Source organism: Lepeophtheirus salmonis, chromosome 14 (assembly GCF_016086655.4).
Source record: "Lepeophtheirus salmonis chromosome 14, UVic_Lsal_1.4, whole genome shotgun sequence".
NCBI classification, from domain to species: Eukaryota; Metazoa; Arthropoda; class Copepoda; order Siphonostomatoida; family Caligidae; genus Lepeophtheirus; species Lepeophtheirus salmonis.
This window is the reverse complement of record NC_052144.2, coordinates 27,421,767-27,439,591: the sequence shown is the minus strand read 5'-3', so window position 1 is coordinate 27,439,591 and position 17,825 is coordinate 27,421,767. Positions and strand designations below refer to the sequence as shown.

At 32.5% G+C, this 17,825-nt stretch overlaps 1 protein-coding gene across 4 annotated transcripts in view; it reads right to left on the bottom strand.

Annotated features, from left to right (window-relative positions):
• The window catches only part of Ypel (Yippee-like), a 306,816-nt gene extending 296,055 nt beyond the window's left edge, over nt 1-10,761 (bottom strand). For 3 of the 4 annotated variants that reach the window (XM_071893530.1, XM_071893532.1, XM_071893529.1), the window contains exon 1: nt 10,247-10,761. The gene's annotated coding sequence lies outside the window, so the exon portion shown is untranslated. The remainder of the gene's footprint in view (nt 1-10,246) is intronic. The other variant, XM_071893531.1, reaches the window with a different exon arrangement.
• Nucleotides 10,762-17,825: the final 7,064 nt, after the last annotated feature.

Sequence of the window (17,825 nt, the reverse complement as noted above, 5' to 3'; positions counted from 1 at the left end):
GTTTACCAACTCTAAAAAACAGGTGAGCTAAAAAATACAACCAATTTCATCATTAAAAATATATTTTTGTAAATAAGTACCATCATAGGAAAAGAAGAATTAAATTAAAAAAGGTTTTTTTGATATATTAACAAAACAAAGAGAAAAATCATCTTGGGCTAATTACAAGAAAACACAACCAAAAAAGAAAAAAAATTAGTTGGTTTCGAGGACATCAAATATCCTAAATAAAATGTTTTTCATATTAAAAAATGGAACAGCTTTCCTAGGTCTATTTGGATCTACAGCACGGCGTCACCTTGCTAAAAAAAAAAAACTAACTAACACAGTATTTATTTCACATATTGATTGATTTTCTGCTTAGCCCCCCCCAATTAGTGTTCTGAAAGTTTTTGATTGGTTAAATTCCAATTAGTTATTTTTAATGGGGAAAATTTATTTAAAATTTATTTGTTGAATAATAATTTCATAGTTCGAAAGAATTTGTTAACTTCAGCCAATTGATTTCAGCCTTTTTTTAATGTTTTTTTTTTCGTAGGAGAGCTTGCCAGATACAATATATCACGTCGTTATCATTCATTGGGTTCATAATAACGCCTAGACTAATCATTTGATATACATTTGAATTTTTTTCAATCTTTCTTCTTAATCCCCTTTCAATTTTAATGCCCAGTAGACAATGTAAATTTTCTTGGTCCCTTTGGAAGCGTTTTTTCCGTTCAGATAATAAAATATGGCGAATTTCTTCCTTTGAAAACTCCTCACTCGATGCAAGAAAATTCACGACTGAACCGACCAAACGCAATATAGTACACAAATACTTCTACTAGGTATACATATACACATACGCCTTTACAACTCCTTATCATATGATCCGATGTGACCAATAATAAAGAAAATATACTTATTGAAAGAAAGGTGTGGGAAATACGAAATTACTTTTTCCCCAACTTAATCTACCTTATATACAACTGAATCCATTTACCATACATATAACTTAATGCACATAAAAACCAAAAAAGGCAATTAATAAATTATAGTAATATGCCAAGAACATTTTTTTGAGATTTTATCATTAAATATAGGCTTTCAAGTAAGTAAATATATCATGAAATAATAAAAAAATAAGAAATATAATATGTTAAATTAGGGATTCTGTTTGATGCATATAATTTTAAATGGATTAAATATACATATATTGCATTACGTTTTGATACAGAATTCGAAATTTATTATCTATCCCAGTATAAATGTACGTATGTGCATTCAGAGCTCATCTATGAAGACATTAATTCAATTATATATATGTACCTATTTATATGTCATACTCAATTTGAATCAAAGTGGAACATCTATTAGTCCTTTTCAAATCTTAATGTAAGTACTTAACTGTTTGTTTAACCACCCTCAAATTAACCATTAACGGACAATTTTTCCACATTGGGTACATAAGTTTGTAACATAGTATATATATGATATAATGATTCACATATACATTCCCAATAAGGAACATTCGGCACACGAAGTTATACATTTTTATTATAACTATGATGACAAAATATGTTTCACTATTTTTTCTTTTAAACTTCAGGTCTACCTCCAAGACATTTGTATGGACGTTATCCAGAATCACACCCTTCATCCTACAGCCTTTTAAAAAATATAAATAAAATAAAATGAGACTGAAGTAACATTGGTTCGAAAGTTTGACAATTCATGAAATCGTTCATTTAGTTTAAGGTTTGCCAAGGCTTAATGATGTCAAAGGATTTAAAAAAAAAAAAAAAATGATATTAAATATTTTAGCAATAACAAATTTTTATTGCTTTCAGTAGTTATTACTAATATATTTAAACATAAAATATGACTGTCATTATTTTTTTACTGCACCAGGCAGACTTACCGTAACAAAGAAAAATTAAATTTTCATTCATCCATTCGTTGAGTGTTTGTATAAAAAAGTAGTTCTTCTATATTATTGTGTTAGTCCATATTTATTCGAACAGGACTGGTTTTACTCGTCCTTACATGTTAGTCCTTGGAATTTTTCTTAAAATATCGATCAAATATATGAGATATGTATTAAGAATACTACAGATGTCTAGCAAAAAATATTCCTACTTTCGTTTTAATACAATTCAAAAAGAACATATGATATTTTCATTTAGGTATATAATTTAGTATATTATGTAAGGGAATGATCAAACAACGTAGAAACAAAATTACATAACAAGGGTTTGATTGACCTTCCTAAGGCCAACTAGATGGACTGGACTCTAGTACTCTGCTAATATATGAACTGACACAACATTACTTTTTTTATATTTGAAATATTTTAATTCATTTCATTACAAAATTGGGAGTACTTTTTTATCTTTCCTTTTTTCAAAAGAAAAAAGTGTATTTGATATAACTTTTCTGTACATATCCTGGTTATTACTTGAGTAGTATAAAATAAAAACTATAAAATGAAATGGTAACCATGGCAATTTTAATAATATTTTGGAGGAGAACAGTAAAGAATGTGGTTTTTTTTTAAATCAGTTGCAAACAGTTGTGAGAGGAAGTAATTTAGCCCAAGTTCCACTCTTTATATAGCAAGTACATAAGCAGGACTTTCACCGATATCGATCCTCAATTTCAGTCTAAGTCAAACGAGGGTTTATGCACACTTATAACTCATCAAAAAAAAAATATATATACCCGGTGTTATTCTCCGTACATGAGCACTCGCACACATGATAAGTTTATAGTTATTTAAACTCTCTTTGAGAATTAAAGGACGATGACAACAGATGTAAGAAGTAAAAAAAAGATTCTTCAAATTGCTAATTGCCAAAAAAATTATACGTGTTTTTGTTCATATCTTACATAACTTCCCTTTTTACATATAAGCAAATTAGTAAAATTAACTGATTTTTTCAAATATATTTTATACCTGTTAATTCATAATCTAGAATAGCTGTTAACAGAAAGGAAATTAAATTTCGTATACTAGTATGAAAATATTATAAATCAAACAAGGTATGTTACCAGGTGAAAAATTAAAATTGGAATACTTACTAATTAAAAAATTAATAAAGGTAGAGTGATTGAAATTAATTCATATTTGGATTTATTATAGGATAAACAAATAGTTACATAAAAAAACTGAGCTCTCTCGCTTATGTACAATTCGGGAAAATGACACTTAAACGAGATCGAAAAATGTCCATTCGCCCACTCCATGCAGTCGGGCGTCTCCAGAACCACTGTTTACGCTGCAAGTCCGAAACGTTGAAGATGAGAACGGGCTCTGTCCAAAAGGCCAAACTGGACACGGAGAAGTTAATAAAACAGAAAGGTCAATCCCCTCAAATTCATGGAGGGCTATGAAAGAGATCTTGGGGTTCGCACCAGACTGTTCAAGGAGCGATCAAGAAAGTTGGTAGAAAGAGCCTTGTGTGGTGAAGAGCCCACTTTTGACACGAGTAATCAAAGAAACCAATCCCTCAATTAAAAAAAGTCTTTGGAATGAGTCGTTTCAGTTCTTTTGAACACTTTTGGACACTTTTTGCCCCCTTACAGCCTCGATGCCAAACCCTTCGTACATATTTTTTACTGTATGTTATGGGGAAGGCCTGTCGAGTCCATCATCCAAACACCTAGGCCTCAAAGTCACTTTCAACCAGCATAACATGACAGAAAACTACATCTGGAGACAGTGTTAGGCCTTCTTCTGCCGCCTGAAAGCTATCATGACCACTCAAAGCGGCTATATTTATGATCAATAGACCTCAGAGATACTATTATTTTTCATAATAATTGTGTTGAAACTATGTTGTTTATCAATAAATTATATTTTGTTGAAATTGGAAATTCAGATTGTTCATATTTTAATTTACCTCTCTGTAAAGATGACTCAGACAGATTTCCATCTCTTTCCTATTTCATATTCATCATGTGGGTATATATATAAAAAGAATGCATAATTTTTTTTCTTTTAAACCTTGATAGTCAATTTTAAATTTTTTTAATTATTCAGAACCTTATGAAGTATCATCTCAAAAATTGGATACAAGAGGAATGTTATAAATTAAGAATTTAAACTTTAGAAGATGAGACAAAGATATGTTATAATCGAAATATTACAAGTGTACTTCCCCAGTGATTTTATGAAGAGTTAAATAAACCTTGATCAGATTAAATATCACAGCTCAAAATGGAAGAAGTCAATAAATAACTTCAAACTAATAATATGAAGTCGTCGTCTCTGAGGAATTTGATTCAAGTTCTTTATAAAAAATCTTTCATCCCTTCACATTGAAAATAAATAAAAAAATTATAGATATCAATGACACACCTCTTAGAAATAGAATATCGAAAATTTGGCTCTAACAACACTTTCAGAATCAATCCTATGGGACAAAAATATATTTTACTCAAACTTAGGTATACCTATAAAAAACTCATAGGATATCTGTTCTTTTTTTTTTAGATATACGTGAATATACCAAACAATAATTTAAATGAACAACGCCTACATTTACCTAGGTAAAGTATGCTGATATTTTCAATAAGTAGTTTCATAATATATTACTTCTTGTTTTAAAACGCTGAGCATTAAACTATTGACAATGTATATGCTGACAATAATGAACAATATGAGTTCAAAAAGGAATCAATTTATGGCTAAATAATGTAAGTATGCAGCTGTAAAATTATATAAACATCTATTAAACAGGCATAAAAAAGTTATAACAAAATTGGAGAAAACAGCTGTTAGCTTGAGGAGATTGGGTTGGCTAAATGAAATTTTTTCCTGCAAGATATCACTTTTGAGATACTTAGTGTTCCATTAAAATCTGAACCCCCTTTGAACTTCAATAAAATATATGTAATGTATTAATTAACAATATAATTTCAACAAAATTAATAATACAAAAAGATGTGTATCCGTGGTCACTGAATCATTAGTGTAGCCGCTTTTAGTGGCAATGATGGCTTTCTGGCGGTGGCGGAATGACTGGCACCTTTCTATGGATGTAGTTATCTATCATGGGGTCCTTAGTTCTTGCTGAAAGTGGTTGTGATGTCATCAGTGTTTGGATGACGGACACTGCAGGTCTTCTACTCTATTTGCGTATATGTCGACAGGCTTGGCAACGGAGCTGTTAAGGGCCAAAAGTGTCAAAAAGGAACTTAAAAGACTCATTCAACAATGCCCTGCAACAAAAGAGATGGGTTTCTTTCATTGCTGGTGTCAAAAGTGGCCTCTTTACACTAACAATGCTCTTTCCATCCACTTTCTTGTTAACTCTCTGTACAGTCTGTTGGGAAATACTGAGATCTCTTGCATGATCTCTCATGGACTTGAAGGGATCGGCCTGGGCTGTTTGCTTTAACTTCTCCTAAACCAGTTTGCCCCACTTTGATAAACCCCTCATTCATCTCGAACGATTTGTACTTGCCCACGGCGTAGACGGTGGTCTTGGAGACGCCCATTATTATTGAATGAGTTTCTATTCAGATTTCAATGGACTACCAAGTATAGGGAAAAAGACTGTTGTTTAATCATTTTTACGTGTGACATATGCAATTTTTTTATTCCCTATTCATAGTTTTATTTGTTAATATAATTAATAGTGTGAGTTCATGGAGGCTGTACAGTAAACTAAAGAGTAATATTAATGGAAATGGGGGGAAAAACTATCCTACCCAACATAAATTGATTGGAGGGGGAATCAAATCCTTATTAGCTTAATCGGATTAAAATGAATGTTTTCAATAAAAATTCAATGAGTTCATTTTTCACGTTTTTTTAGCAGAATAAATTAAATTATTCTAGAATTAATTATATATTGAAAATTGAGTTATTAAGTACGATACATTTATGCATTAATTTAAATTACGTATAGGATTAATTTGTGCAAAAACGCCTCTAGTAAATTTTATATTGTGATAAATATTGTAATTGTTCGGTTTGTCATTAATTATATGCATATCTAATGTTGTAAACATCGAGGAATCATGTGCTAGATATGGAATAGAGGTTGTACATATTTATATTAAGTACGTTTGTTTGTGGTTATTATTATTAAATCATTATAGATAAAATTTAGTTGAATAAAGCCTAAATTCGGTTACAGCATATATACGTAGTCTGAAAGCGATTTACTTCACAAATAAATTATTTATTACAGTCGAGATCAAAAGTAGTTATCTTTTTATTGATAGTTCATTGGCAGTAACATGATGTCATAACAACGGCAATAAATAATTTATGATTGCCAACTAACATGATTTTGATGTAATCGACAGTAGCAGGAGGGGGATCACTTTTCACAAACTTATTGATTGTTAACTTACTGTGAAACCGAAGCCATTAACGGCCATACAACTGAATGAGTCATTCCGTATGACATCATCAAAGTGAACTTAACTTTTAATGAAATTCCAGTTGACGACATTAGCAGTTCCATTTTGTGTTTCTCAGACTTTACATAATTACCCCATGATGCACCCCTCAAAATATGCAGGTGTGTTAAAATATTTCTGCTACAATTGCTTATATTAAGACCAAAAAAATTGCTCATTGGTTGGGTAATTAATGCGCAGAGGAAGGAAAATAATAAAGAATTCATTCTGTTCAAAAAAAGCTTATACCAATTAAATTTACATTTCTAAATATTTTTAATAGAAACTTTACAATCTGTTAGTAAAAATGCCTTACTACACTTTTTATTTTGAAAACAATTCTTTAAATTTGAATTGTCGTATTGAAGTTCCAATTTCTCTTTTTTCATTTTCTAGACATTCGAAATCGATAATTATAAACATGAAGGAATACTAAACGGCTTTCCAAAGTTTTGAGAACTATTTCGAAAAAAATGTCATGTTTTTACAAGGGTATATAGGGATAACTAGAAAAGTATGAATACAAAAAAGAGGCCTTTACTTCCTTTTTTAGAGAAAGATTCTATCAAAAACTGCTTTCCATTCACCCACCCACACAAATTGAGAGTCCTAAAACAAAAGCAAAAAGAGGAAAAGGCTGGAAACAAATTTGTACAAATATTAAAAACAATAAATAGATCTTTAATTTATATATCTGATAAAAATCTATTCAAATTATTATTGGTATTTAGGCATTTATTCAACAAAAGGCTACAAAAATAATATTTCAATATTTCTAAATTAGAGCTGTCCCGCGTCTATATAAGAATAATCTTGAATAAAAAATTTAAAATATATTAAAATTCCTATATATTTTTTTCCTACATATATATATGAAGCCAAATATTTTATAGATATACTTAAAACAATTATAGGCATTGTATTCAAATTTCTGGAAAGAGTTAAGATATCTAAGATTTGTAGCTATAATTTATAACATTTATTTGACTGAAGAGACAAATATTGGCCCTGAAATATCCTTTCAAATAAAATATGTCAATTTAACATTATATTATTGTGATTTTCAATTTTGAATACTTAAGTGGAATTTGTGGTCCCTCCAATGGCTTAATAAGATTAATTTGTAGATAGAATTTTGTAAACATTCGTAGAAGAAAATAAATAAAATCCGCACTTAGTTTTGAGGAAAAGCATTCTAGCTTGTTTTTGTGATGACGAGCCACAGTTTTCGTAACTCTACAGATAATTATCCCAACCTACATAATGTAAGAATATCAACGATAAGAAATCATATTATTTAATCACATACACGAGTAATGTAATATTAGGCAAAAGTTGTGTATTAATTTTGCCCCTTTGTTAAGAGATGTATTAGGTTGTTCCAAAATTATTGAGACGGTCCATTAAGATAAAAAATGACATTCTAAAGTTTAAAAAAAATACTCAATCATGTCACATATACCCTTCGAACTCGGATATTGTCGTGCAAAGGTGGTTCTGTAACTCCCGCAACTGCCTGGAGAGCTCCTCTTCGATCATTAACTTCATCACCCGCTGAACGCCACGTGTGAAGTTTTCATGGCTATCAAAATCGTAATCTTGGAGCAAGTGCTTCATCTTATAGAAGATAAATGGATCCAGAGATTAAGATTTGCTTCCCATAGTCCTGTAAGAGCTCAATCAGTGCCCTATAGTGCTTCACTCGCTCATGCTTCTTGGCCTGAAAAAAAGAATTGGGTACCCACATGCAGAGAAGGTTTTTGAAGTGGAGATTATCCGTCAGGATTTTAAAAACCACTATGGGAGGTAGGAAAAGGTCCACTGAAACCTCTCAAACGTTAAATCGGAGTTTTTTTTCTTTACCAGGCCCTTGACTTGTGTGATGATTTTGAGTGCCCTTGTCTCTCAGGGACGTCCTGAAGGAGACATCTTTCTCGAGCTTAAAATTGTCATCCTGAATATTATTTTAGTTAGATTCTTACATAAAAAAGTGAACATATTCAACAGATAAAGACTGCCCTTCCCCCTAGTATATATCCTTATTTGTCTTTATTGACTAACATGTAGACATTATGATGATCATTACTGTATAATATTGTATTTTATATCTTTGGTGTTTCTATGAAATTAAATTTCCAAATTTGACCCACCCCTTTGTAATTGGGTTTGGTAACTGGACTCAACTTCCCATTACATTTTTATAAGCATTCAATGCATTGATGGGTTGTTTATTCAATACTAATTTTTGAATGGAGTTGATGATCGATATAGTTTCTTTTAAACGTCTGCAAAATCTTGCAAAATGGCCTCCCTTAGCACATTTAGTGCATTACACGTTTTTGCAAGTATTTTTTCCCATTCTTATGAGGAAATAAAAAGCCACAATGTCTACAAAATCTTTGTTGGTCCTTGTTCTACGATCTCCCATGGTCTTGAATTCTTCTTCTTCGATATATATTGAATCTGCTTGACTTTATATTGTCGTTGACACACTTTGATACTATATCGTTAAGATTATTTTTTGCTGGTTTTACTTTTTCACATGAAGTGATAATATCTTTCATGCTTATAGCTGTTACTTTTTCGCCAACAAATTTCGTCGTACTTCGTCATTGCAAATTATTAAATTAGCTAACTAATCTTCTGACTTATTATTAAAATTATGTGTTTCACCTAAAAAATTCAAGCAACAGTAAAATTCTTTGAATGTTTCTGTACACTCTTTTTGTCTTATAAATAATTTGTATCGCCTTGTTGCTATTAGTCTTTTCTCTTTTAGGTATTAAGTAATGTCTTTTATAATTTCATTTAAGTCCAATTTGTGTTTGTATTTATCCCAAAGTTATTTCAAACTTTAGTGAGGAACTCATGTGAGCAACATGTCCTTAATATTGATATTTGCTCTTCGTGAGTTTTTCCAATCATAGCAGTTAATTTTACATAAGTATTCCATGTTAAAGAAGCCTTAATAAATAATATCGTCATCGATTTGATATGGTGGTTGGATATGAATTCTTGATGAGTCTAAATATTTTTTCTTAATTGGATCGACCTTTGTATTCGGTAAGTTTGATTTCAAATATGGATCCAAATTTTCCCAACTTAATTAATAGTTAATGGGATAGCTTTTGCGATAAAAAATTATGAATATATATGAGTTCTTAATATAGTCTCCTGTCTCCCTTTTTCAAATCTACACACATCTCCCAGGAAATGTGTGGAGTTTAAAAATACTAATTTGAAAATAAAAATATAATTCCAGAAATTTTTTCCACAAACCTACTTACACCAACTCAATCACACAACTGTGGCTGAAACTTTCTTGAGTAACTCTCAACAGAAGCTAGATAGATGTGACTAGCTTTTATTTACGAGTGCTGCCATCTTTTTTTTTTTTTTTTGAGCTTGGAAACTTTTCAAAATATTGTCGTATTTCTGCAGAAGCTATGCATTAATAAAATATAATATTAAACATAAACTGAATTGTTTGTTTTTTTAGTTTTCACGTATTTATTTATTTTTAGTATAGGTCAAATTACGATATTATAAATTTAAAAATTTACATTGTAAATTTAAGATCTTTATTTAAAAAAATATCTATAGTATATATTGAATAGTCAAGTTATGTGCTGCGTAATACAATCATGTCAATGCTTCAAAAATATACTTTGACTATGGGTGTGGTCAATAGTTGTACATAGAAAATTGACATTGACAAAGTAATCATATAATTCATTAACTGTCTCACATATACTTATATAAATATATTTCTGCACATAAAGTATTTATAATTTTTACAAATTGTTTCATAATATATGTGTTCATTTATTGAAATAACATTGGAACTTACATCAACTAAGAGAAGTTTTGTAGAGAAGAAAATATGAAATCCTGGTTTTCTTTTGATGAAAATCGAAAAAAAACTATAATGATTAATATTACTAAATATACTGTAGAACCAAGGAAGACTTTATTTAAAAGGCCTCTCTCAAGTTTTTTCAAATGATTCTTAATAGTATAAGTAATAGTAATAACATAACCACAATAACAAGAGATTCAACTTTTAGTTCAAATAAACAGTTAAATATAATCCTGGAATGACACACTTGAATAACTCTTAGTATTGTTTTCAAATCTATATGTAACACTCACACTTGATGAATGACGACACACAGAGTTCGGAAGATATAATATACCCATTAATAAGAGGAGTCAAGAAGAGTAGTACTCCTTAGTTGTTAAAACAATGACTTTTTGAAACTTTTCATATACAATATATAGATAATATGTAATATTATTTATTACGTATATAGCAGAAGTAGAGTGTAAAATATCAGCTGGTTTGTGAAATATTCCGGCTGTTTTGGGCTGCAACTGTCAAATAATTGGCGAGTTTTCTTCTTCTTTTCTGCAAAAAAATTAGGGCTCTGTGTGAGTTCGATTAATCTTTATCTATGTATGTGTTGTGTAGAATAAGCAGATTCTACAAGTAACAGTTTCTAGCCTCACTACACCTTACATAATGACATATTATTTTACAAGGATACATTGACGTTGTCATTTCATTTTGATCTACTCAAATTACTTGGTTATTATGTATTATTGTGGGCATTTGTCCTTCATAATGTGCAAGAGCATATGCCTTATCAATTAGTTATTTTCATGCAAATAGTTGGAGTTGACATCATAAATATAACTCGACTCTCCATAGAAGATTCAATTATTGCATTATCATCATCACAAGTCAAAGGTTGGGACTTGGACTAAGGACTTGTGACTAGAAGTGTACTTGTGTCCATATTTTAAAAACTTTTGACTCAACTTGATCACAGGGCTCAGAGTTATGTGCAAAGACTTGAGACTTGCCTTTGACTTGCTGTACTCTATATTCTTCATGTTAAACAATACATCTAATTTATTAGTTGCAACTTGTACGTGACATATATATATGTATATAATCCCTCGATGTGTAATAAATAGGTACATCCTTATATCAAGCCAAGAAGTAAATGAGTAATAGAAATCATCAAGAGTGGATTTCAAACGCGTTCCAACTCTAATTTGTAAAAGTCAAACGCATAAAGAGGGAGGGGACGGGAAAGAAATAAAGAGAGAGGGAAGAAGAGAAGAACAACGAATGGAACGAGGCAAATTTACGAATTTGAGGCTGATATGGCAGTGTGTAATTATCTTAAGATAAAAAATGGAGGGAAAACTATAATTGTATATATCCTTCTCTCTCTTTTCATTGTAGTAAGCTTCATTCACAAAAGTAATAGAGCGATCCCCATAAAGACCATAAGTACTGTAGTAAAAGGAGAATATTGCAATAGTTATAAGGAATAAACGGCTTTAATTGATATTATTAGATGTGTACCCAACAAGTTAATAAGAAAATGAATAATAAAGATGTTATCTTATACATTTAAAATTAAATGGGTGTGCGTCTTTTTATGGGTACCCATGCTGTGTGACCTAAGAGGCTTAAAATTTGTATGAGTACCTTCTTTGAACCCAATCAGGTTAAGACGGGGGTCCCAATTTTCGGGATTAATATAAGAGGGCTTATTTTAAATTGTTTTTTGGAGGTTAAGGAGACTAGATTTGGGGCTGAGTTATAAATCAAGAAGTGACTGGCGTCTGAAATAAAAACTAATAATGTGTGCTTAACTTATTTAAATATATAAAAGTAATTGGCCAAAAAATAAATCGGTGAAAATTAAACTTTCGGTTTCTTTCAGGTGCAAAAAAAAATAAGGATTTCCAATTGAATAATGGATTTGTAGATCAAATAAAGTTTGTAGAAATATGTTTGGAAATTTATTTGTATATAAATTTGACACAAGAATTTATTATGTTGAATTGAAATATCTGTCATTTTCTTCAAAAAAATCAATTTTTATTCAATTTCTTGCAATTTTTTTCATATTTTTTTTAGAGTCGATTTTTTATTTATAAAAAGAAATGCCACAAAACGATGCATTTAAGAAAATAATTTATAAGCCTTAACTTTCTTTCGTATTATTTTTAATTTAGAAAACATTTTATGATATAACTTTTGCAATATATGCCAAAAAGAACCAGTTATCAAAGGTTATTTTTTTCGAAAACATTATTATCCATAACTTTTCTCGTTTGGCATTTAAGAATTTTTTTTGGGGTAGTTTTGTGTTCCTTTTGATAATGCCCAAAAATATTATTTACTTATTTTTGCAAAATAAGTAAAAAAAGAATTTTACATATTTTCTTCTTAAATTTTGATTAATAAATAAAATGTAAATTTCCCATCTAGACAAATTTTTTCAAGCATAAATGATGGTATGAAATTTTGGAATTTGTAACACTTTTTTATAATTTAAATTCATAATAATATAATATAATCCTGTAAATACAGGTGCAATATAATAATGCATTTAAGAATACCCTAACGCTCGCCCGAACCAAAGAGAAATATAAATAAAGAAGAAATATCGTTGAGCATTTTCAATGCGATATTCACTCTCTCCTTGGCCACAAAACCGCCGGGTAAACATTAGCTATTAACTTTCATTAAAAAAAATTTTATACGCTGAGTAAAAAGTTATTAACAATATTTAAAGAATTGAATGTCAAATAGACAACAATGTTCTGAAAAGTTTCCTATCTCAATATGAAAATACTAGTATCCGTAAATAAATGTTTGTCACAATTATCTAGCATCTGTTGACAGTTTCAACCATTTTGTAAGTTCAGTTGTTATGTAAAAGTCGTTTGTCTGTGTGGGGGGGGGGTATAGGGGTTCAGTGTTTCTGTAAAGATAGATAAAGTCGAGTATCGCTCTGTTGATGCAGTTTAGGTGCCGATTAATTACTATATATGAAATTTGGATACAACAGTATACGCCCGAAACAAAACAAAAAAAAAACCGCAGTGTAAACAGTGTACTGCAAAGGTGTTCATCAAATGAAGAGGCAATCACCTTATATAACAATTATTTCCAGATAAAAAACCTGAAAACTATTAGGAAGGATTACAGAGAAGGGAACATCTTTGGGAGCAGTATGAATAGTTCCAAGAAGTAAATAAAAGAATTCCCAAAAATTGTATTGAATCTTTTTTAAGTCGTAAACTTTGAAGACCATTCTCGTATAAAAGATCTACAAACTAGAATGGACACGTGGTAGCTTTGAAACATCCTCCCATGGTCATATTTCCAAAATGAAATATCATTTCTTCTCTAGGTGAAAGTCAAAAATATGCAATGTTGAACATGTAGTATGTAATGTGTGCCACAATGAGATGATTTCAGCTCTGTAATTCAATTTGTTCAAAAGTACTAGTCGATGCTACGTTTTAACCTTTTTTGTGACTTTGACCTTTACTCTTAACCAGTGCCGTATGTCAGGAAGATTTTTTGGTCCGCTTTACAAGGGTGAACGGTTGATTTTCAGTGGTGAACGTGGGATATTTCAACAGGGCAAATGCTACAGCATAGATTAAATCTTGCAAGAATATCGTCCAATGGACTGTCTGACCATTATTTTCTTCAGGCAAACATTGGGAAAAATAAAATGAAAAGGAAAAACTTTAGACGGAAAATCAATGCCAACCTATTCATAAAGGAAGGAGTATAATGGAGTATAAAATGCACGGTGCAAGAATGAGAGAAAATTTTTGAACTATACAATTAAGTCAAACAATTTAAACCTCCTTAAATATTTTTAAAATAATAACGGATGAAGATAATGAACGAGATTATAATATACCATGAAACGGTTACATCGACAGAAAATAAATTATGTTCACAAGTGTTGATGTTCTTAACTCGCATGTATACGTCGTGATGTGCTTGAAAAAAATGAAAGAAAAAAATGCATGTGTTCTTTATCATGATTTGAAAAAGAAGTTTTTCCTCTCTTTCCTTGACGCAAAGGTGTCAATCAAACTGTCCATGTCTTCATGGAGCACCTTGTCCACCATCACCTTGTCCATGTTCAAGAGGGTGAGGGAGGAGAGCCTCTCCTGGTCCATGGTGGTCCTCATGTGGTTCTTGAGCCTTCTGAGACAGGAGAATTACCGCTCCGCCTCACAGCTGCTGATGGGCATTGAGGCCAGGATAACGATCCCCTTGTATAGCTCCGGCATCAGGCGGAATACTCCCGAGCTTATTAACTCCGCAGCAATTTGTGACGAAACCATGTCTTCTGTGTCAATATCTGCCTAGTGAAACATAAATTTTAAACATATAATGCAAAATGAAACATTATAATATTAACCTTGAATTGCTGGAAGATTGCATGGTCTGACTGGAGCTGCTCGAGTTCAAGTCTGTAGTGCTTGGCGACACGCTCAATAACACAGGTCTCCACTTCACTGTCATTGACGATTGCAATGAGATCCATTGTGATGTTTGTATCGTCGGTGGCAAATCTGCTCTCAAGCTCTAATACAATCTTATTGATTGCAACATCGAAATGTGATTCACGGAAGTAGGATTCAGTTGTTCCTTTCCACTTTATTCTCCTTGGAATCTTCGCCTCCTTGAATTCCAAATCAATTGAGTCCTCCTGGTCAAATACTGATTTCATCTCAGACGACTTCAACTCAGCAAGTTTCCAGATCGATTCAAAGATTTTCTCATTCTTAAGATCTTCAAGAGTCCTAATCACTAGGTTGACGTGTTTCCGGGCCTTTGTTAGGGCAACCTTTCTGCCTTGAAGTTCATCTGACAAGCTAGATGTGTTTCTGAGGAGTGTCTTCAACAGTTCAATGCCGAAAACAAATTCGTGACTAAAGATGCTGTTGAGCAGAGAAGTTGCTGTTGAACTCGACAATGTATCTTTATCTTTTCTCATTATTATGAGGGTCTTCATGATTCTGACCATCCCTAGAGATACAGCGTGTACAGCATCGTAGCAGAGACTCCAGCGGGTAGCAGACTGGTTCTTCAGGGTCATCACCTCGGCATGCTCCTCATCTTTACTTGTTATCTTCACCGACTTGTAGATTGCTGACCTCTTTGGTGACCCTTCAATGAAGTTGTATAAAATTTGTACTGTCCCCATTGTATTTCTCAACAGGGTTATATCTGAGAGAAGATCCTTGACTACAAGATTGAGGACATGGGTGTTGCAGTGGATGTAGACACACAGTGGGGATGCTTCCTTCCACCTGGCGCCAAAACCCCTTCTTGATGCCGGATATGTTGGAGGCACCGTCCGCGGCCAGGGAGACAATGCGGGCGGGGATAAGGCCGAGATCCTTGACAGCCTCGTGAAGCTCCTCAAACAAATATTTGCCGTCAGTCTGGGTAACTTTTACAAACTTGAGGAAGCTCTCTTTCTTGATGCCTTCACTCGTCCGATATCCCAGTGACAGACTGAACTGCTCCGTGTTTGACATATCTGATGTCTCATCAACAATCACAGAGAACCAGTAGTCATCATCGCCGGCACAAGTCTTGACATCTTCAATTATATTTTCCGTCACTTTGGATGCTATAATCTCTATCAGCTCATTATGATGTCAGGTGAAGTCAATTTGGCAAAACCTGCCCCAGCTGAACCAAATTTTTTAACTTCGGCCTCCAGTTTATCTTTGAGAATATGATTGTCGTGTGAACGCAGGGACAAAAGCTCCAAGAAGTTTCCTCGATTGTTTTCATTAGATTCCGTCAAGTTTTCTCTTGTTTCGTAATCGCCCCTAAATGCCAATCCTTGCTTTGCGAGGAACCCAACAGCTCGCCACTTCACGACTTCCTCAGCATGTTGAGACTGAACATGGCCGAGAACGGAGGTATTCTTTCTCTTTGATGTGAGGAAATTGATCCACTTTTCCATCGACAGTTTGTGTTTTTTGTTGTTAGAATGAACTTTCAACGAGGAACTGTTTTTCCATGTTTTGAACTCAAATTTCCCAAGGTTGGAAATGGAAAATTTGGAACAGGCGAAACACTTGGCTGAGTTTTCAACCTCGTCATATTCTAGCCACGGGAACTTACGGAACCAATCATATTGAAAGTCTCTGGAGTATTTGTCATCTATCTGAGGACTGTATGTTTGTAACTTGGGCTGTAGAGGATGATCTCTCTCAACGAGTTTCCCGCTCAGTCTCCACTCTGGTTCTGGTCTGGATGTCCTTCCGCTTTGGCTCCCGCCCGGTAAGTATCGGGTCACCCAGCTGGTTCATGAAGACGACAGGGTACTCTGGGCCTCCGTCCACAAACTCCATCTCCTCAGTCTTGCTCTTCTCACCTCCCTGGACATTGTTGCTAGTCTCAGAGTCCTCTGCAGAGGGAATATTGTTGTTGTTGACTACAGAGAGCTGCTCGGGAGAGAAGATTGGTCCGATATCGAGATTGGAAGTCTTATTCCATGAGAAATCCGTCCGCTGGGGTAATTTGATGAGTCGCCATTATTTTCTGTGTCTGCAGTAACTTTCTCTTCAGCAAAAACGGACTTTTCAGATCTTGGTTCAGGCAGTAAGGCCTCAACTGGAGCAGGGTCATTGGGACAGGAGGAGGCAGTGACTGAGGATGAGGATGTAGCAGAGGAAGTTTTCTTAACAGCAAAGTTCAATGTTTTCTGCTTCTTATGATCAATTTTCACTTGATACTTGCAGCTGGGGTCATTCTTATGGAGTTTAACTTTGTGATCATTAAAGCTGTCCTTCTGTATTTCCTTCTGACAGATAGAACAAATCACCAACTCCCTATTAAAATGCGTTTTCCGCTTCCCGTGATACATTTCTGATAATTAATAAATTACTGCAACAATCCACTATAAAAAGTACATAACCATAATTTAATGTATCTTTTTATTCAATGAAAGAAATTCTAACGCTCTTTCATTGTTCAAGAGTACTCCATACGAAAAATGTTGTGTGCGTCTTTTTTTTTTTTTTTTTTTGTCTGTAAAGTACTCTTGAAATAATTGCAGTAATTTATAAATTATCAGAAATGTATCATGGGAAGCGGAAAACGCGTTTTATATTCAAAGGTTCAATCATTTATATTTATAAAATGACAGGCAATATTTGAAAGAGATATTACGGTAAATTACAGGATTTGAATTCAAATTTCTGCGATGAATTGAGATACCCGAGAGTCTAAACTGTAGTTTAAAACCTCCGTTTTATCTATCTGAGTTAATTTGGCCCAAATATTGTCTTAGAGTTATAATTTATTAATTTACTAATTCTATAAATGTGCCGGTGAATTTTGGCTACTTTAAGTACAATTTGCGGTGCCTCCAAAGGATTAATCAGAATCATTTTTTCATTTAAATGAACTATAATTTGTTGGAAAATGTATTCCATGTTCAATTTTGTGAAAATTATCTAGCTTCCTTTTGGGTGGACGTGCTAGAAATATGTAATTTTATTATAATGACTCAGTACTAATATGAGTTGGTCATAAGTTACATATATATAATAGATTTTAATAATTAATT